The sequence below is a fragment of the Sander lucioperca genome, chromosome 4 (genome assembly GCF_008315115.2).
Source record: "Sander lucioperca isolate FBNREF2018 chromosome 4, SLUC_FBN_1.2, whole genome shotgun sequence".
Lineage (NCBI taxonomy): Eukaryota > Metazoa > Chordata > Actinopteri > Perciformes > Percidae > Sander > Sander lucioperca.
Genome location: NC_050176.1, coordinates 38,485,802 through 38,507,846, shown reverse-complemented (window position 1 = coordinate 38,507,846; position 22,045 = coordinate 38,485,802). Strand labels below are relative to the sequence as shown.

Genomic DNA, 22,045 nt, shown 5'->3' with positions numbered 1-22,045 from the left:
GACAGTGGCAAGGAAAAACTCCCTTTTTTTGTTAGGAAGAAAACTCGGACAGACCCAGACTCTTGGTAGGCGGTGTCTGACGGCACCAGTTGGGGGAGTGGTGAATGGTGGCAATAATAGTCATAATAAAGATAGTGAAGCAGTGATCACAATGGTAGTCATAGTAGTTCATGTCATAGTAGGCTACAGCAGGGCGTTACGGGGTGTAGTGTGGTACAGCAGCCTGGGTGGAAGTGGTTGGACGCGGCAGGACGCAGTCGGACAATGCGGGGAAATGCAGAGCGTAGCAGGATGTAGTAAGTCCATAGCGTCAGCTGGACCCAGGACCCCGGTGTAGGTGCCACCCAATTCCAAGGCGATGTTCTGGGTGAAGAAGAAGCAAAGGGACTCCGGGGAGAAAACTCCCCAGAGCTAGGTTAGTAACAGGCATTTCTGGGACTAAGATGCACACAAAAGGAGACAAGTGAAAAGAGAGAAGAGGGAGCGGCTCATTGTGTCCTTGGAAGGAGCTTCCCACAGCAGTCTAGAGTTATAATAGTATAACTAAGAGAGGCAGGCTAAAGAGAGGGGCCCTGGACCGGGCTCGTACTCTCCCCTTGAGTGCAGCCACAGTCTAAAGGTCAACTGGCAGCACTAGTTGAAGAACTGAACGCTGACACCAATTTGTTTTTATTTTAGTTTATTTTGAACATGTAAAAAAAAAAAATATATATATATATATATATATATATATTATTTTTTTTTTGTAATTGTTTTTTTTTTTTGTTGCTGTTGCCTTTTTTCCAGATTAGAGCAATAGCCCCTCCAAATGTCTGTGCACGTCCCTGTTACAGCCAAACTCCGAACAGATAACAATATGGTTTTTCTACTAAATCAATGGGCTCCCCAATTTGCATATAAATATTGGTTAAAAAAAACAAATGTACCAACCCAAATGTACGCTCCAATAAAAGTTATATATATACATAAATATTATAAAGAACAATTACAACATGACTACAGCTAGTAAAAGTATTGTACTCGATCCCCAGGTTCTCAAATGCTCTGTGAACTGGAGCTCTTGATATACATAAAATAATAACTAATTCACAATGCCATATACGGCACAGACACAATTTACTGTGTATTTATTACTAAATGAAAAACTGGCTTTTTAATGTAGATATTAAAAATGACCAAGATACTGTGAAGGAGATTATTAGCCAAATATAAGCCAGTTGCAGATAATGCTGATGTGAAATCAAAGAGCTGGCTAATGGAACGAAGGTGCAGGAGATGGGTATCATCACACCTACGAACGTGTCTGCACTCAGCCAAGTATTCAGGGCCAGAATAATTACCCTTAAACTCCAAAGTAAAAAAGTTTAACTTCCTCCCTTCAGGAGCTGCTATAATGACTACATGATATGGTAATTAAGAGATGATTAAAGATTAGGAGTTTCTGTAATTACACCTTAAACTGAGCTAATGGAGCAATCAGAGGAAATTTGAGATTGTGAGGTTGTTTTTTCCCCTTCTGCAATTTTTTACTTTTTTTTTTTAGCTCCCAGGCAGTATATTTCACATCAGTTTAGTATTTGTTTTTCCTTATTTTATTATTTCTACATCTTCTGAGGAAAAAGGTAACAGATGCAGCCGGTGCAGCATGTGCAGCTCAAATCAAAATTTGGATTATCAGACAGGTTCAAGCTGGTCTTTAAAAAGTAGACCCTCCGTGGTCTCACACACACATGCACACAAACACGTGCACAAAAGACCTCTACTGCTTGAAAGTCAAGATGAACAAAGATGTCAGCCAACCACAGTCTAGATCAGGCTTTTGTTGGATGTTAGTCTCCCTTTCTCTCTCTCTCTCTCTCTCTCTCTCTCTCTCTCTCTCTTTTATTGTCTCTTAAACACACACACACACACACACACACACACACTCACTTATACACTTACCTCATGCTCTCTGGGTGTGGATTAGGCCTTGTTCGGTTTAACCTTATAAAGCTCCATGACAGGCCACTAAAGGCTTTATGTCAGGGTCTGGCCTGTATAACTCTACCTGACAACACACACACACACACACACACACACACACACACACACACACACACACACACACACACACACACACACACGAGAGGCAAAGAGACATGCAAGACACACAAAAACACTAATTACCATACATAAGACTTTTACAAACACAGGGATTGTGAGGTTCATCAGGGGGCTGGCATTATGGGATGTGACACTGTGGAGTGCAAAGTCGAGACCAGTTTTTCAGCAGCAGGTAGGGTTTTTGAGAGTGTAGCTGATATGGATCTGATGCTCATACTGATATTGATATAGTGGACAAAACCCAAAGATAATGTGTCACATTTTCACCACATTTACATTTGCCCGTTTGCATTTCATAAAGAACATGTTAGGTGTGGTTTCAAGCAATCCGGATCCGGAAAATAAATTAGCTTTAGTTGACATAATTCAGCACGGTTGTAGCCAATCAGATAAGAGCAAGTGCACATTCGTGCTAATCTACTTTGTAATAGAGCCGGACCGATAAGGGATTTTTAAGATAACGAAACGGCAACGAAAGATACAATAATTGCAGCTGTGACAAGTTCAAACTCTTTATTTATTTATTTATTTATTTATTTATAGGGTAGGGCGATATTGTCATGGCATAACCAACCCTGGGGAAACAGATTTCTCTCGTTACATCTAGGGATTAAAACAGAGCTTGGTTTACCTCGCACATATGATACTAGGAACTAAAGGGTGTCAAACATACGACCGGTAGGCCAGAACCGGCCCGCCAAAGGGTCCAATCAGGCCCACTGGATGACTTTGCAAAGTGTGACAATTGCAGAGAAGTAATTAATTCCAAATCCAAATTTACCACTTTAATCTCAGAGAATATCCAAATTCTTTTTCTGTAAATGTATGACTTTAATCTTAGAAATTCTGAGTTTGTTTTTTGAATATTACCCCTCTCTCTCCTGGCTCCGTAACATAAATTTTTTTTCCCTACAATGGCCTCAGAATGCAGAAGCAACTTGCGTTTGCCAACATCGAGCTAGGCATGTAACAATTCCAAATGTATTAACAATACAATTAATAATATATAACGTCTCTTTTAGTGAAATAATACATATTTTATTTATTTATTACTTTTTCAAACTGATTAAAGTTGAAATGATTTCCAGGACACACTCACCCCAGCCTGGCCGCCAATAGAAACTAACATGCTGGGTTATGACGTGACAATATGGCCAATATCTTCTACCCCAAAATATAGGTGCTTTCATAGCACGTTTTCTGGTAATTCCATAAATAAATGATCTATATGAAATGCACACGTTGTAAAGCCTATCCTTGTGAACTCCAGTGTGAATGAAATACTTGACAGATGAAAAGTATTCTTTCATTTTATTATGAACTTCAGTGCAAAATGAACGTAACATGCAAGAATCAGCGTCTAAACGACCTAAAGCTTGCCAGAATGTTGAAAAACTAAACGGCCAAACTGCATCACGGCAATATTTAGGTTATTTAGACCAGTTTTTCTCAAATGGGGTACATGTACCCCAAGGGGTACTTTGGAGGACTGCAGGGGGTACGCGAGTGCTTTTTTCTAAATTTTTTTCGCTTTTTTAAAGTTTTTGTCGCTTTTTGTCACTATTGTCGATCTGTTCTTGCCTTCCTTCCTTCCTTTTTTCTGCTGTCTTTTTTCTCAAAGTTTGTCGAAGTTTTTGTCGCTTTTTTCAAAAAACAATTCCGCCTTTTTCAAGGTTTTTGTCACTTTTTTCGAAGTTTGTCTTCCTTCTTTCTACTGTGTTTTTTTTTTTTTACAAGTCTGTCGCTTTTTACGAAGTTTTTGTCGCTGTTTTCTAAGTTTTTTGATACTATTTTCCGCCTATTCTTGCCTTACTTCCTTATTTCTACTGACTTTTTCCAAGTTTTTACGTTTTTTTACAGTTTTTTTTTGCCTTTTTCATTAGCATTTAAATGTTTTTCAGTGACATTGCTGTTTTTTGGTAAATCTATCGTTGGTCAGGGGGTACTTGGGTTAAAAACACAATTTAAATCGGCTACAATATTGAAAAAAGTTTGAGAACCCCTGATTTAGGCCGGCTACACACTGGCTGCGTGGCGTGAGCGTGTCAGCTGCGTGGCGTGTCCGTTTTTATTTCGGCTCCCATGTTAACAGGTTAGAGCTTGCACACTGCCTGCATAACACGCACATCTCAGGCGCGGCTTGAGCCGCGTCGAAAACGCACGCATGCTAGAAATAGGCCAGGGATCAAACCACCGACCGTCCAACTGGTAGACGACCGCTCTACCACCTGAGCCACACCCGCCCCGATCCTATGTGCCACCAGTGTATTTCATGTAAATCTGTTTTTATTAGTATTGTTGGTGTTCTTGTTTCGTTTAATTTCTTTGAAAATCATGCAAATGATCTCTATCACAGTGTGTTAAAGTGTGAAGAATATTCCCTGGAACAAGGCCAGAAGTGAACAGTATTATGTTTGCAGCAGTCCACTCACACGGCCATTATCCTGAGACAGAACTGATCTCTGCCCTGTTCCTGTTCTCTTGAGTGCCTGATCAATAACTAACGATGGATCATCTCCAGAGCCGTGGAAGACACTTCGCTCATGTCCACAAATGAAACCAAGCTGTGTGTGATCACCGGAATATGGAATGTGAACTTTTTTTTGGCGAATGTCTGCTTCAAATATGGGAATTTAGCTTTAAAAGAATAGAATAAAGTCATCTCCAGGAGCTCAGATTAATTTCTCCCCATATGAATGTAAGCTCAAATAAGATAAAAAAAAGATAGTAGTTATAATAAGATGCTATGTAACCTATATGGCTTCTAGAAGCTCCCCTTTTCTCTCTTTCTCAGACACACACACACGCACGCACGCACGCACACACACACACACACACACACACACACACACACTACATGAAATAAAAAGCAGCTGCAAACTTTTACTTCTGATGAAATTACAAGAACTTTGCAGATTATGGTTATCAGAGGTCTCTTGATCATTTTCCTTTTTTATTGGATATGTGCAATTGTCGACATTAATTTCAGAATATCATCATCTTTTGTCACCTTAGCACACAGACATATATAGCAAAAATAATATAACAGTTTATTGTGAAAAGTATACTTAATTAAAACAATCAACTAGCCATCATCGTAGCAGCCATTTATCTGCAGATTCTTAAAAAAAAATCCTACCTCCCTGGAGCCACTGTGGTAGACTAAACATTTTACTCAAGGGAAGCTTCACAAGATGAAATACCCTTTTCTTCATCATCAAACACCTTCACATTAATAATGAGGCTTTCAGGTTCTGGAAAAAATGGAAATGGACACTGATTACTCTATATTGCGTATGAGCCAAAGACAAAACAGATACAAGGTTAAAACTTTAGAGGTGTTTTGCTTAGTTTGAGTCTTACCCCTATTTTCCACTGGGCTGGACTGTGTTCCGGGCGCGACCATTCAAATCAATGCTTGATATTCCACGGCGCGTCCCAGAAGCGTGCGTGAAGCGGCTCTCCTCTCTGTTATTTATATGGCGCCTTTCAAGAAACCCAAGGACACTTTACAGAATAATAGACATCACAGATCTTTTTTATAAGCCAGAAAAGAGAAGACATGGAGTTTAATTACAGGAGTACTTGGAGTGGAAGGTAGATACTAGCTTAATAAACATGTGATTGTTCTGTAAAGTACAAAGTAGAGACAATATAATCTGTGAGACGGGCAGCAAGACGCTCCCGGGGGCCCTATCTTGCACCTGGCGCAGCGCAAAGCCCGACGCAAGTGTCTTTGCTAGTTTAAGACCGACGCAGTTGTCAATTTCCCGTCCAGCACCCACGTCGTTTAAATAGCAAATGCACCTGCGCCCATCTGTGCGCTTACAGGGAGGTGTGTTCAGGTGCATTCTGGGCGTGCTGGTTTTACAGGGAGGTGTGTTCAGGTGCATTCTGGGCGTATTGCTATCTTGAGGCAGCGGAAAGTGATCGCACCATTGACCAACAAAAACCTGGTCTAAAGTCAATAACGCAGCATTTCATTGTTATTTTAACAGAGCATTAGTAAAATGCTCCTAGGCTCGCGCACAGCGCACGCACACTATGCTTGTTACACACACAGGGACACACAGCAGCACACACACATGCACAAGATTACAAATAAAAATACTACAATGTGAAATAGTATTATGGAGTTTTGGTGGCATAGTGCTCGTGCCATATATGATCTGCTCGCGCGCTTTCACTTCACGCACGAGCAGATCAGTTTCTTCTCCAGAAAAGCTCTCCTTCCAGCAAATCCTCCATCATATTAGTAATGCACCAAGGTCCAAATGCGCCTGGCTTTTAAAGGGAATGGGAGATGACACTCTCACTCACTGATTAATTAAGACACTAAGTACAACCCTTTTGAACCATGCGCCCGGATGGATTCGTACACGCCCCAAACGCACCTGCGCCAGGCGCTTCACGCCGTGCGCTGAGATCGTTAGAATACTGTAGTGTAGTATGGTGCGTGGCAGAGGACGGAACAACCGCAACCTTTTTTCTGATCTTAACTAGTCGTTTTGGTGCCTAAACTTGACTGTTGCCGCCGCATGATGCTCACTTTTTCATAGCTATACACAGGCTATACAGGACTGTCGTCTGGCGATGTCTGTACCTGGCTCACAGTCCCCTTTTGTCGGCTACCAACTGTAGACAACTAATGCTCGCGGATGTCTGTAGCCGGCGTCATTGAGCACCAACTGCCGCTAATGCGACAGAAATCATAAAAAGTAAAATTAGGATAAACCGGCAGCAAAAGGTTTGCGGCGTCTTCACTGAGAAAAGACCTTAGTGAAAGGAAAGTATTATAGGCTACTGCAGTTCAAGTTGCGGCAGGCAGCATTACTGTTAAGCCACTTTTACTCTTAAATACTGTCATTTTTATTTGTTTTATTATATCTGGCTTGCAAACTTGAATTATTTGAATTCAAGTCTGCGCTTTATAGTTTTATGAGCCAGTTTGTTTGCAAAAACTGTATTTTGTATTGTTTTATTTCCTCTGCCTAGCAAATGGAAAAAAAAGGCCTATTTTAATTCATACTTACACTTTAAAATGTTATGTGCATTGTTTTTATTGTTTTGACCTCTGTGTGTAGCAAGTAGCCTACATTTCAATAAAAATAGTTTAAATCTACATCCCTTGATGATATCATTTTTTATGAAGCCTGCCTATCACTTGTTTTGAAGCGCAATAAACATAACATGTTTGACCGGAAAAATGAAACCTTATCGTCCACATCTCCTCAGACTTTTTATTGGTGCTTGAAATACACCGTGGAAACTAGCTATGTACCATCTCCGCACAAAGACGAAGGTCAGCTTTCCTCAGCCTCCTGTGTGTTATACAGTTACCAGCTATGGCATAACCAGCTGATAACGTTCATATGCCATATTTAAACCTGATGAGCATTATAACATCCAGCTGTGGGAAGATCACATCAGATCCTCAGAGCTTTCTAGAGGGCCCCTGGTGTGTACAGATACTGTATGTGTTGTCTAACCTGAGTAGAGCCTCTCAGCTGGGAAACAAAAGAGCTAAACTCATTAAATCCCCTTGATCAATTCATACACTTAAGTGTAAAGTGGTAATACAAAGTTAATACGCTTTGCCAACAGGTTCCAAATGAAATCTGCAAACTCCCTTCAGTGAAACCAATTGGAATTCAATTGAGACTTTACTTTAAGCAGCCAGAACCCTTTTTACTTCCAAGACTTGAATCGCCGCAGTGCAGCGAGGAAACCTTTCCAACCACGTTACAAGATTGAATTTCATGTTTTAGCACACCGTGGCAGATGTTCCTTGTATAGCCTAAAGGTAGGAAAAGTGCAAATGAACTCTCGATGTCAGCGTTTTCTCTCTGGTTCACTTTCTGGCAGGTAAAAATAGAACAGGCGGAAGATAACTGAAAAACAATTGGGAATAAATGTGGTTTATGATTGCAACTCTCTGAGCTGCCATAATTCATCACAGGTGGAAAACATACGTGAGTGTGGCCCTAATCACCGAGGAATGTCATTAGATAAGTTTGGCCATTTTCAGGTGCAGCTCCTGAGGGCCCCTTTACTTTGACAATGTGTGTGTGTGTGTGTGTGTGTGTGTGTGTGTGTGTTTGTGGTTGCTGAGAGACAAAGATTTTGTTTTTTAATTTCTCCACTTCCACTCACCTCTTATCGGTGTGTGTGTGTGTGTGTGTGTGTGTGTGTGTGTGTGTGTGTGTGTGTGTGTGTGTGCTGACCACCAGGGGAAATGTGCGTTAACAGGTTCTAAAGATTGCCGATCCCCAGCTAAAGCATTAATGTGAGAACTTAATTAAGGCGACAGTAAGGAAAGCTATTATAGGTAAGCTGTTAGAAATTAACCAGTCAATCTAACGGCGACTAAATTGAATTTTTTGCTGAAGCGTCCGGCGTTCAACTCATCAAATCTCCTCTCCTCGTGCTACCTCTGACCCCCTGGGTTTAATTTAGCTGTGAGTTTGTGTGGGTGCACGCCCGTGTGTGTTTGCACAACCCAACATAAAGATGTACACTTTTTATATTAGCAAGAATACAGAACTCAATTAAGAAAGCGCTTTAGCGATCCAATTAAAAGTCTTTGGACAATTCCTGCTCTTCTCTCGGCTCCCTCCTACCCTACTAATAATGAAATAACACACACACATATCCTCTCTCGCTCTCTCCACCTCGTCTTAATAATGAAACAACTTAAAAACACACCAGGGCTTTAAATGAAGGCTTTAAAAGGTTGCAGCCTGCTTTCTTCCTCTCCCTCTCATTCTCCATAGCTATTTTCTATTACTTCTTTGTTCTCTTAGTGCCTAAAAGGCCAAACAATTGACTGTGTGTTGACACGTGGATTAAAATGAAGCGGCTGCTGTTTGAGTAGGTGTCAGAGACAGAGAGGAGTCTTGTCTCGTGGTAATCTGGCTATTTGATTAAGACTAAATTAGCCAAACTGTTCTTCAATAGTGTGTGTGTGTGTGTGTGTGTGTGTGTGTGTGCGCGCGCGCGCGCCCAGAGTTGTGTTGTTAGCGGACACCTTGTTAATGCGCTCGTTTGCCTGGCGTTTCCATGGCCATGGGAGACAAGGCACTTGGCAGTGGCCATCCGTCTCCCTTGGCAACAACTGGGCATGTTCAGATCAATTCTGTATCCCATAATAACATGTGCGTGCGGGCCAGGCCGTGGGTGTAATTACGTGGTGTGTCTCCGTGGTAACATAGAAAAGGCTCTTATTAAATTAGCCCAGTGGGTCAGCATTTATAGAGAAGAGTCTAGAGAGGCAGAGAGGCTGGTTATACAGTAGAGCGCAGGGACAACTTAGCCAACATCCATCATGCAACAGGGAGGGGAAGCTCGTTGAAGCTGAGAGTCGCCGCTTGTGGAGAAAAAGTACAGAGCAAAGTTTTCTTCATGAACTCCATTACCTGTGGACGACCAACCCATTCTCACTCCCCCATCGCGTAAAATACGGACGCTTGGTCATGTGCCTTTGGCATTTGTTATTCACACTAAAAGTCTTCTTTAGCGTTGTGACTCTTTGCGTCACTGTTGCCACTCTGGTTCGGGACGTACGTTTAACTGACATGCGGCACAACAACAGTTAGGTTTAAGAAAATATGGTGGGTGGGGTTACAAAATGTAGCCTATGTTTCTGTAACACACGGGACAAGATGGAACATACACTCCGGTATCCTGTGTGAAAGTTGTGTGTTGTTTGACCCATCCACCACCCCAACCAACCTCCTTCCGCAGCATTTCGGTCATATATAATAATAACTACCGTTGTCTTTCTTAATACTACGTCATCTTACAGCGTCACGGTGGAGCTGCTGCTCTGCCCGGTGCGTTCCTTACAGACGCTAAAGGGGGATTTTTGCATCAGTATTTGACGCTGAGAGACACTGACCAAGCCAGAGATGGTTTAGAACCGAGACGCCTCAACTCAGAGTAGTTTCCTGTATCTGTGTCACGTGGGCTCTGCCACGGCCACGCCTCTTTAGGAGACTAGCAGCAGGTCCTGAGTGTATCGATTCCAATGGGAGAAGTGATCATAAACACATTTTATGAGCGATTCTATCGCCCCGTAGTCACCAAAGTAGATATTGGACCCATTCTTTACAAGCCACATATCTCCAGAACATTCTGACACTAAAATGGCTCTCTCGAGATTTGGCAACACAGAGAAGCTAACGTCAGCTAACGTTTGTGAACGCCCTAACTAAACTAATCTCCGTGATGCTAAATATGTCTTTTCGCTGTATATATCTAACGTTAGCAAAAGAACATATTAATAAAGTATTTATATATAAATTTTCATCCATCAACACGACGTTCACTACACTTTCAAACGAGACCACGCCCCTTTAGGAAACAGGAAGTGTGTACCGTTTTATACCATTGGCAATGCTTGAAATGTCTCTCAAGCGTCCATATTTTACGAGTTAGAGTGAGAACGGGTTTTTTAGTTCAACCCATGTGTTATTGATGATGGAATTCATAGTCAATAAATCTCATTTATAGGAAATTATACCTAATTTTGAAATTATGAATTATTTTGACAAATATTAGAGGAGCCTGTGTTGATGGATGATCACAGACATGTGTATGCCAAAGTTTAGTCAAGGAGACTGTTTTGAATCCATTTCAGTTTTATCCAAATGCTATAATATTGAATACACAAAATTCAATGAAAGTAGTGATGAAGTACTGGCAATTGTACTTACTTTTTGGGTAATTTGGTTAAAAAGAAACCTATATTTTTTTTTGATTTGATTTATTTTGGATTTGACAAACAACATAATCCAAAGGATAGCATGTTAAAGTGTAAACACTTATTTCAACATGGTCCTTGGTGTTAAAACATGCAACACATAACGAAGACCTATTTCAGGTTGAAGACAATAACATATAATACAGATCATACAAGGTTTAAATTCTAATTACTCTAATACTCTAATTAAACAATATGGGCTACTCTATTCCATAAAAAAGCCTTAACCTTGTGTCTAAAAGCCCCTCTGGTATTTACACTTTTGAGGGAAAGCGGCAGATTGTTCCACAATGTTATACCTGTATAAAAAAAAGAACTTCTAGCTGCATTGTTGACTCTGGGCACTTTACAAGAACGGACACTGGCCCTAGTATTGATTGTGATTATGTGTGTATGAACCATTTTTATATGGGAATGTAGATATTTGGGAGCAGAGCCATTTATGACATTATACATATGATTCAACTTTAACTGCTCCACTCTAACATGTACTGGCAGCAACCCTACCCTTTTAAAAGCATCTCTACCAATATGAGTCCGGGGGGGTGCATTTAACAGGTAGCGGATAATATTATTTTGCATCACTTGCAGTCTGTTTTTAAGTTTAACTGATAATCCACAGTACCAAGCAGAACATGCATAATCGAAATGACATTGAATCAATGATACAACCAGTATTTTCTTGATAGAATAATCTAGATGCCTTGTCCTGCGATACAGAAATTTCAGTTTACCGGCACATTTGGATAATATTTTGTCAGCAATAGGTTTACAGGTTAATGACTGCTCTAATGTTAACCCCAGGTATGTAACACTTTTCTGAGAAACTATTTCAACTATATTTCTGATATAGAAGTCTTGAAAACGGGTCAAATTTCACACATGAGGGTTAAGGATGAATTGTACAGTGAATGTCTCGTTTGTGTGGTATGCCTGTGTGTGTGTTGTGTCTTTAACCCTTTGAACTCTGCAGTAGAGAAGGTCCGCCAGTGCCTACATTGATATGTTTGCCTATTGTGATGTCATTTCTTTGATTATCTTCAAATGCGTCACATCCCTAAAATCAGTACAACCTAAGCTAAAAGGTATGCAAGTCAATACGCCATAATCATTAATAAAAGTATAAAAATTGTGTGACGTTTACTGAATAAACATACAAAACATATTGATCCAAAATATTTCTAAAGGTAGTAACATGAACAAATATTCACACTCCAGAAGTTATTTAGATGTACATTTTTTTTAGTTTTTAGGTAAGCGTTCTGACAGTTTCATCTGCAATAGAAATGGTCCACCTGCTGTTTAGCACTGGACGTCACGTAACATGAAGAATTTTTGAATGCTCTAACTGTTATGGTTTTTATTTTAGATGGTTTTGTACAGGATCATGTAAACAATGATCACCAGCAGTCATTATGGGGAAATACACTGTCGCCATCGCTAGTTATCAGGCCATTTTCAACCAGACGTCACGAAACGTGGTGGCGTCACTGCAAGTGTACAACGTAGTGGCACAAAAGACAGAAGCCTTAGCTTTCTGTTGCAGCTATATATATATATATATATATATATATATATATATATATATATATGTGTATGTATGTGTATATATATGTATGTGTATATACAATACATTTATTTAATTACCTGCTTCGCATTTTACTGATGTTTTACACTGAAAGGACTGCATTCAATTTTGTTGTACATGTACAATGACTATAAAGACTATTCTATTCTAAAAAATCAATAAATAAAAGATTACAAAACAAATACAAATACATGTAGCTGCCGGTCAGGAGGAAATGATTCCAACATGATATTTAACAATGAAATATTGATATCATGTTAATAATACACATAGGCCTATGATTAATAAATAATCCAGCACTTCTTAAATAATTTCTGTCTCCTTCCGTCTTTGCTTTGTCTCCCTCCCTCAACGCAACACACATTAGACTTTTGGTTCAGTTCATCTGGTTGCCTTTTCACTATAGGAGATGCCATATGTGAAGTTAAAGGGAAATTATGCAGTTTTTTTTAGTTTAATTTACCTTAACTGAACAGCTTCGGAGTCATTTGAATGGTTATATGATTTTTTTTTAGGTTGAATGGTGGTCGGCTCTCTCCCCCCTAGCCTCTGTGAGCTGAAAAACCACGCTTGCAACTCAGCGTCAGGAAGTATCGCGAGTATCGCGTGATATCAGGTCTCGCCATGTAACAAATTGCTTCACGGCACTGCACACATACATGCCCCATCCTGTACGGGGAGCTCTATAGAGAAACCTGCGAGCAAATAGGCAAAAAAACAGTGAAGAAATGGCCACAACTGCATAGCGCCCCTTTAACCTGAGTACTGGTTAACCATTAACCCACCGTTAACCTACCCTAGAAATCCAGTTCTCGCGAGAGCACAATTTGAATTTGCTCAGCGAGTCACTGTGGCATTGAGTAATGATGCTTGATTAACTATTGATTAACTAACTATGCCCTTGTAGCCGAGCTGCACCAATCACATCGCAAAAATACAATTAAAAAGGCAAATATAATTTAAACAAACATTTAAAAGATTGAAATAGAAAATTAAAAGAAGGCAATATATCCATGAATTCGATGGAGAGTGGAGTTATGTGGGGTTGGCCTTTCGGAGTCGGTGAGTTTGGAGGGAGGTGGGGAGAGACTCTATGGTACGGATGGATAGAGGGAGGGAGTTCCAAAGGCGAGTGGCAGAATGGCTGAAGGCTCTGAACCCCATTGTGGACAGGCGGGCAGAAGGAGTGGAAAGAGGAGAATCAGAGAGTTCGGGATGGAGTGTAGGGATGAAGAAGTTCAGAGAGGTATGGAGGAGCGAGATTATGGAGGACTTTGAAGGTAAGAAGAAGAATCTTAAAGTCAAAATGGTATTGGACAGGGAGCCAGTGCAGTTGTTTGAGGAGTGGAGTAATGTGTTCGGTGGCTGGGGTTCTGGTGATAATAGGCTACACAATCTTTTTTTCTGCTTGTGGCTCTCTGCTGGATGGCGCTCACGGCAGAAAGCCAAGTGACACACGGCGCTGTATCGATAAGGACTGGCAGGTTAAATATGCCATCCTACACACAGACTATGCTAGGCAGACACAAAGCTGAAAACCTCAAGCCGCCTACACATGATAAGCGATTTGCTCTCTGCGCACTGCTAGGTAGGGCGCAGAGCAAAGCGCAGAGAGATGAAGTATTCGTCATCAAGGGTGGCAAAGAAGCTATTTCCCGTTGCTAAGCCACAACATGCTGTTATCTCATTGGTTGCACTTTCGAAAGGTCAGCGGCAACTAGGTCAAAGTTAATATAATTTGAACTTTGAGTGCAGCGCAAAGCGGCAAATCTGAGCTGTGCACGACGCCAGGGGTACAGCGCCTTGTTGGGCGGCACCTCTCTCCCCCATAGGAAATCAATGGAACGGTCGGCACAAAGCAGTTTTGCCGCCTATTATGTGTAGGTGGCTTCAGAGGCTCAGACAAACAGCCGCTGTGTTGGTTGCCCAGTGGTTCCAGGAAAGTGGCTGCATGTGTCCACGACAATGCACGGAACATCGTGGCTGTGCGACCGGTACAAGTCCACAGCTGTCCACGGAACGCAGAAAAAGTATCTCCGAGCCTCCGTGACGGCTGAACTGGGACTCTGTTGCCTGCTTGTCTGTTAACTGTAAGTCTATAACCGACGAAGTTCCACTTCCGGGATTGTTCAGATGCCGCCGGAAATTCTGCCGGATGTCCCTCATCTTCTGCATTCTAAACCACGGTGGATTTCTGAGGACTATAGTTAACTGTTCCTCAGATCTCTGCAGGGTAAATCCAGACAGCTAGCTAGACCATCTGTCCAATCTGAGTTTTCTGTTGCACGACTAAAACAACTTTTGAACGTACACATGTTCCACCAAAACAAGTTCCCCCATCTTGAAATGCAGTGTGGACTAGCCAGACCTTCCTCCGCAGCGCTGTGGAGGACGGTCTGGCAATGCGAGACTACCATTGTAGTTTTCCAACGAGCATGATCATAACCCTTTGAGAAGCTTTGTAATCCAGCATGGAACAGCAGTGTTTGTTTTTAATCCAACAAGGACTATCTCCTGTGATTATTTATCTATTTATCCGTATTGAAAAGAGTTGTTGTTGTTAGCCGGTGGCTGAAGCCTACGGAGGGCAAGATGTATCCCATGATGCATTGGGCCCGAGTCTGTCGACGAATTGGAGGCTGTGTTTTTGACTGGGCATGTGTGTAAAAGTGCTGATCTCAGATGCCATTCAGTACCTCTTAGTATCAGTAGATCAGCTGTTGGGCAGCATCTGAAATAAAAATAGGAAAAAAATGGCTTGTACCTCACAGGGTAAAGTGTTGTTGTTCTTTGTGGACTCTCTATCCACCTCCTTATTTTGAGTGTAATTAATTAGTTGAAAAAGTGCCGAAACAAGATAAACAAAGTTTATGATGAATTTGATTGCATTATTATTGATTTTATTTGTATTTTCTATAGATATTACATAAAATATCATAATTATTCATTGTTTTGGCCACAATGATCGTTTCGTGAAAATCTGATATTGTGACACCCCTAATCTGGATGAACATGTTTGACCTGTACCAAGGTACACACATGATGCCATGGGTTATTTTACATTATGACACGTGATATAGTGTTAGAGTATGAGTATAAGGGACAGAATTGGTAAAAGGGTTATTCTTCATTTTCCATACACTCTTTCCTTCAACAGTTACTATTTTAACAGATACAAACAGTATAATTGAAATACCAAATGTATTATTTTGAAGGAAAAATAGTTTTGGCCCCAAAAGAAGAAGAATGAAATTCAAACTTTCATTTGGTCGATGTCAAATACTCACTCTTCTTCTGGGGGAAAGATGTGACTCTTCAGCAGCTAAATGTTCACCCATCAAGTCACAACGTTGTCTATCTGCCGTTTAGTGCTGGGCAGGGTGCTAACTGTGTACACAGTCAGACTGAACCCATAACAATAGCTGAGAGAGGGCCACACAATTCACATTACACATTTGATTTAATAGTTGATTGAAAATAGTGATTGGTTCAGCCTAAAGTTGAACTTTAGTTAATTCTTGATGCTTCTTAATAATTGTTGGTCATCTTCATAAATGCTGATGGCTATGCAAGGGTGTAGGTTTTGTTTCCACATTGGTGGGGGGGGGGGTCACATAACTGGATGTAATATGGATGTCCTCCGCCAGAAAATTTTAGGCGTCAAACACTTAATTTCCTACATTCTGGTGAATTTTTTAGCAACAATTTGGGCCTTTTCTGCGCACATCACATCTTTATTTGTGTATGTTCTACGCTCCTGTTGTGTTCTGTAACCCCTCAATGTAGCACAAGTAGACATACTTCACAGTTCCTGTTTTCCGTCAGATCTCGACATTTGAGACCGCACTTGAAGGCAGCTTCATTTCATGGAGAAAGAGAAAAAGTCAAGAGATGTGCGCTGCTAGGTTAAGATGGTACGGTCCACTGTAGGGGTGTCTGAAATCGTTGGGAAACGTATTTACAGGTAAGAAGAACATATATATGTTCTTAGCCCCCTGAACGGTTACCTCTTTTGTGGAGTAGCTTGTCAAATATTTTGACGGGGACAAATCTACCTCTTCTAAATATTAGAAATCTTCGCTTATGATCGAAATCTTCGCCTATGTTGTAATGTAACAACTGGTCCTCTTGAGCAATGAGCCTAGAGGAAAGCATCTCTCATATTTGTTTGATTTTAAGTCATTCTGTTGCAATGGTAATGATAGGAATTTCATTTAACATGTGTTTTTTGTGCTAAGACGGTTCCTATGTTTTGGTCATTCATTGAGTAACATTGAGTCATGATTTATTTTTCTCTACCTTAGTATTTCTATCTACATTTGTATGTAAATGAGCAAATAAAACGTTCAAATTGGTGTAAAATACCCATCACTGTTCATATAGATGGAGCCAGTCCAGGTGTAATTGCAGGTAACTCAACGAGCCACATGCAGTAAGAAACTGCACTCGCCTTTCCTTTCGCATCCTTTATGCTAATTTGCATGTTGCAGCGTAGTTTATTGGCTGAATTATAGCCGAAAAATGAAGCTGAAGATTTGACATGAGACAATGGCACCTTAACACCAGCCAGGCAATTATGCTGCAGTTAAGTCAAGTAATGTGGAAATTAAACATGGGGATTCAGAGGTTGGTCAAATTAAACTGGAAAAGTGGGTCTCAAAACGTCTGCTAGTGCATGCCAGGGGATGGGGCCAACAAAGAAACATCATGACGGGAGAACTGGAGCACCAGGGCAATTTCTTCTCTTTTGAAGACTGTGTTGGTGGTATTTCTGCTTCATTGGACACAATATAAGTGGCTGGGGTTAAAGGAAAGATGAGAAGGAGGAAGAAAAAGGGAGAAAAAAGGTGGTGACAGCTGATATACTTTAGCTCGTACTTATTTCAATTTTGAATGGGGGGGTAGTGCGTTAAGACTGCGACTGTGGGTGCGAGCTGAAAAAAAAACGCAGCGGGCCTGCGGCAAAAAGTTGAGACGGATTCCACTTTTGGAAAAACGCAACCCGATGTCACGCTGTGGAGTCCAATCACGTAACACAGTCGCTCTGTCTCTTTCTCCATGAAATGAAGCTGCCTTTGAATGCGGTCGGAAATGTCGAGATATATAATCGATCTGACAGAAAACAATAATTGTAAAATGTAAAGTCTACATGTGCTACATGTTTAAGAACACAACATGACATCACACAAATGGGCCATTTCAGTGACACTCCCACCGTCACAACCTTGCGGCGAATCGTTGGTCCGCCTGATCTAGTGTGAATGAACACTAACAGCCTGGACAGACGGCCAATGCAAACAGATCAACATATGTACAAAGACAAACAAAGATAGGCTGATAGGCATATTTAGCCTCCTTTTCAGCTTCATGGGATTAGTTTGAGTCTCTAAACATACTATGCAAAAAAACACAAACAACAACCGGCTAACCTTTGGCAAATGCACGGGGCTCATTCTCGATATCTCCATGTGGAGGTAAAACACCTGGATTCTCAAATAGACTCATCAAACTCTGTAAACAGGCAGAATAACATCATCAACACATTTGTTGCTGCAGCTACTGTGAGACAAGTTTAACAATGAATCAACTTTGCACAAGTGCAAATGTAGGGTACGTTTGAAGCTTGTTAATCTGAGACTGCGGGAGGACACCTGCCACTATTGCTCAGTCAAATCAAGGGCATTTTAAGGAATTCAGAGGGCCAGTGTTTTCTACATGCTCGGCCCATTGACTACACATTGTGTATACTTGAAAATATTGCTGACTGGTGTCCTGTCATGGTTGTTGGATTTTGAATTTCCTACCTGCCAGGAAGCTATTCATTTCAGTTCAGCTCAATGCACTTTGATAATCAACTTCAAGAAACTTCAAACCCGTTCAAGATACGTAACCCATCACCCATTACTGTTGCGTTGTAAGAGACTCCTCATGCTGGTGTGTCAAGGACAAAACAGAAATTGAAAGTGTTCATATTATGCTCATTTTCAGGTTCATAATTGTATTTAGAGGTTATATCTGAATAGGTTTACATGGTTTAATTTTCAAAAAACATATTTTTGTTGTACTACACATTGCTGCAGCTCCTCTTTTCATCCTGTGTGTTGAGCTCTCTGTTTTAGCTACAGAGTGAGACATCTCACTTCTGTTCCATCTTTGTTGGGAGTCGCACATGAGCAGTAGCTAGGTAAGGACTACTAGCCAGTCAGAAGCAGAGTATGAGGGCGTGCCACGCTAGCAGCTAGGCGAGCATTATAACGTGTGTTCCAAAGTGACCACGTTTGTCTCTGAAGTAAAGGCTGGACTACATTAGAGCTGTTTGGAGCAGTTTGTGAACAGAGTTTTCTGTTGGAGATGGTAAGTCCCTTTGGGATGGACTTTGGGCTTTTTCACTTTGTAAACCTATAACATGGACAAAAAAGATATATAACACAATAAAGGAAAGGGAAAAAGCCCTAAAGCATAATATGAGAACTTTAAGTCAGCAAGTAACATGTTAATACAACAAATGATCAAATTCACAAAAATCCTCCTACTATTCCCATTTCTTAAAAACATAGTCCATCAGTGCAAAAAGTGGTGAAATAGTTTCCATTAACAGTATATCAGGCAAGTTTCAGGTTGGTTTGTTTCAGCTCAGCACAACAGTTCTTTGTAAAGTATAGAGTGTGGTCTAGACCTAACTTCTGTTATGATTTGACACTATAAAATAAAATGTAATTCAATTCAAAAATGACAACCATGACACACGTGTTGATTACATTGCTGTTGACAAATCAAGTACTTGTACGGACATTCCTGTGCTGGGACGGACTTGTCAGGAGAGTGCAGAGAGGCAGCGCAGGGAAAGAGAAAACCAGACAGGCAGAGAGCAGGCCACCGAGGCCACGGTGGCCGCGGGGCAAACGGTTTCAGATAGAGAGGCAACGACGTGACATTCCTCCCCTGCATGCAACACAATTATGTCAAGTGGCCTCCATCAGTGTGCTTTGTCTTTTCAAACGGTGGAAATAAAATGATTCTTGCCTGTTTAAGACTCACAAAGATATCTTTATTGCTCTGTGTTTAAACTATTAAATTCATGTTCAATTTGTGCAGTCCAACTGGAGCTGGACTTGATGGATTCCGGAAAAAAAGTGTGTGTGTGTGTGTGTGTGTGTGTGTGTGTGTGTGCGTGCGCGCGTGTGCGTGTGCATGTGTGTGTGCGCGTATGTGTGTGTGTGTGTGTGTGTGTTGTGAAACAATCCGATCAGGATAGTTTTGTGGTTCGAATCCTGTCATCTACTGGCTTGACCCCTGTGAGTTGATTCTGAAAGCCGTGGCACAATGTTCTAAAGGTTTAATGAGACACACAAGGATATACATATTCTCTAGCAATCGCTTCATTCATTTAGATGACTTGTAGGAAGATAAGAAAGTGAGGATGGGCGGAAGGATTGTCTCAAGGTCTGTTCACACAGATGGGAAAACACTCAGTGTTGCAATTTAGGATACAAATAAAACGGATGATGACGACTTTCTTCTTCTACTTCTCACAGAATAGAATGTGGTGTGTGTGTGTGTGTGTGTGTGTGTGTGTGTGTGTGTGTGTGTGTATGTGTGTGTGTGTGTGTGTGTGTGTCTGTTTAGGGGGGATGCAGGGGATGTGCCCCCCCCAATATTTAGAAAAGGTACATTTGTCCCCCCTTAAAATATAAAAAACAACCCAATCACCAAAAGATGTAAAAATAACCGTTCAGGGGACTCAAACATGTATACAGTATATCCTTTTTACCTGTAAATAAATGTTTCCCAACGATTTCAGACACCCCTATAGTGGACCATACCATCTTAAAGTTGCAGTGCACGTCTATTTCCTTTTAATATAATAATTAAAGACATTGTGCCATGAATTGATGCAGAAAAATTCACCAGAATGCTGGAAATGAAGAGTTTGACGCAAAAAAAATGTATGGAGGATCCAGAACCACACCCCCCCCCGACAATGTGTTGCCTCCAATGTTGAAACAAAACCTACGCCCTGTGTGTGTGTGTGTGTGTGTGTGTGTGTGCGCGTGTGTTTAAGAGTGAGCTTATCTGTCTGCCCACGCTGCACTACAACAACAGACCGAGTCAATTTGCTGTGCTCTCTTGGCCATCTATCTGCTCCATTTTGACACACAGGTAATTCACTCTGACAGCTCTGAGAGTCGTCGGAGCCACTCTCAGAGCGCCTGTGTGTGTGCACGTGTAACCTAGTGTGTTTCTGTCAGCGTGTGATGAGTGTAATGGGCCATGCAAGTTATTTATATGGATCACAGTCAGCAATTGAGACGTACAAATGGACTCGGTGTTGATTTTTCAGCCAGCGCGCAATCCTGCCATCCGATCATTGCCTTGATTAAGGCTGTCATGCCTACTGGTTGACTGATTAACACTGTCACCAGTCGTGGGCTCGCAGCAGCCGTCTACACGCTGACTAAAGCACGCCGCCTCACACTATCGCAGGTGATTAGCATCAGGGAACCACATCATGGTGCTATCAAGTGCCTTTTCTCATGCTAAGTAGGAATGATTTTGGAGAGATTTTGGTGCCATTTTAAACATTTGCTAATTAGGGTTTTTTGGTTTTTATGCAGCCTATTCTGCTAACTTTACTTTTTTTGACGCCATATATGACTTTGATTGGTTTTTGGTGATATATCGTGTACAACAGTCAGAGTTTATGTAGTACAACCAATATCACTTTGGTGCCACTGAATGGGTGAAACCCTGAAACAATGTTTCGATGGCCACTTAGTTCACAGCAAGACTTACCATACACTTGCAGTGCATGTTAGGGCTGCTCGATTATGGAAGAAAAATACAATTACTCATTAACTTTTGGAAAGATGTTGCAATTATTGTTAAAAACTGTGAAACAGTTAAACAAATCAACAGTGAAAACACCAAGAACTGTGACATTTCCCTTAATACTTTTCTCATTTGAAAAAAACAATTCCGTTCAGAAAACAAGACAAAATAAGAGTTTACTCGCAAAACAAAATGTGCAAATAATAATATCGTTTTTCTCGGACATTAGGAGCCAAAATCGTAATCATGATTAACATTTGGATTAATTGCACAGCCCTACTGTATGCGATGTCTGACCAAGTCAACATGAAACAGTTATATATAAAAATATAAATATATGGTATATTATATGACAACACTTGCAGCCATTGTGATCTCTGTAAGCCTACACAACAGCAGCATCTTGATTTGCGTCATCGCTGGTTTGGCGTGTCAGCTGTAATATTTCCCAGCCTCCCCGGCTGGCGGTCGGCTTGGGAAGGCTCTGGGTGATAAGATAAGAACTTATGATCCCACAGCGGGGAAATTGACTTGTTACAGGAGCTCAAGAGTCGAAAAAAGCAAAGGAAAAAAAATCATTGATCGAGAAATAAAAACGAAAGTAAGATCAGAATCAAGACAAAAATACTAATAAAATCAAATAGCTATATACACATTATACAACTTTCCCATATACTGATATGTCTATGATGGATAATTGCATTTGCACAGGACAATAACATGTAATAGAATGTGTTTATGATTAAATTGTTTCCCAGAGCACA

The 22,045-nt window shown here is 40.9% G+C and overlaps 1 long non-coding RNA gene across 1 annotated transcript; it reads right to left on the bottom strand.

Moving 5' to 3' along the window:
- Positions 1 to 1,122: 1,122 nt before the first annotated feature.
- Positions 1,123 to 12,592, bottom strand: LOC118494921. Its single transcript, XR_004897129.1, has 3 exons — positions 12,539 to 12,592; positions 11,680 to 11,683; positions 1,123 to 1,133 (listed from the first exon to the last, which is right to left on the bottom strand). It is a non-coding gene; the product is annotated as an uncharacterized LOC118494921 (long non-coding RNA).
- Between the last annotated feature and the right edge of the window lie 9,453 nt (positions 12,593 to 22,045).